Raw genomic sequence first — 671 nt, forward strand, 5'->3', positions numbered from 1 at the left:
CCCGCCGCCCCACGCCGCCCCGCCGCCGCCAGATCGGGCTGCAGGGCGTGCGGCCGCCGCCCCTCTGCTCCCGCTCGCGAGGAAGGGAAAATGGTTACCTTGGGTAGCGGCCGGAGAGGAGACGCGACGGCGACCTTGGACGGCGGCCGGAGAGGGGCGACGGCGACCTTCGGGAGGCGGCCGGAGAGGAACGGGAGCAGGAGCGGGTGTTTTTTTCGGTCGTGGGAGCGGGAGCGCGAGCCCACGAGCGTGGCTCGGTCGTGTTTACTCCCACGCCAGGTACGCTCGTGGTAGCGACGTCTAAATGTGCACGAAGTGATACACGATCCACTGGGAAGGCTTTTTTGATCTTGATAGTGTAAATTTAGCATCCACCTCCATATACACCATCCACTAGAGATGCTCTAAGAGAGCCTCGAGCTCCGGTGCAATACTATGGTGGCCACCCTTCCCCCTGCTCTCCCATGTGCACCGAAGGCCTCTCCAGATGCGTGAGCCCCTGGAGTTTTGAACGTGCTTACCAACGAATGTTGTATGTCACATTCTTTGTACGCTTACTCATATGGGTGTGATGATTTCCTCTTCATCCGTGGCTAGGGGATCTATATCGTGCTCGTCGTTGTCGCAACCGAGATGACCGAGCCGTGGCCGCTCCTTGATGATTCTCTAGT

Source organism: Triticum dicoccoides, chromosome 7A (assembly GCF_002162155.2).
Source record: "Triticum dicoccoides isolate Atlit2015 ecotype Zavitan chromosome 7A, WEW_v2.0, whole genome shotgun sequence".
In the NCBI taxonomy this organism is placed as follows: Eukaryota; Viridiplantae; Streptophyta; class Magnoliopsida; order Poales; family Poaceae; genus Triticum; species Triticum dicoccoides.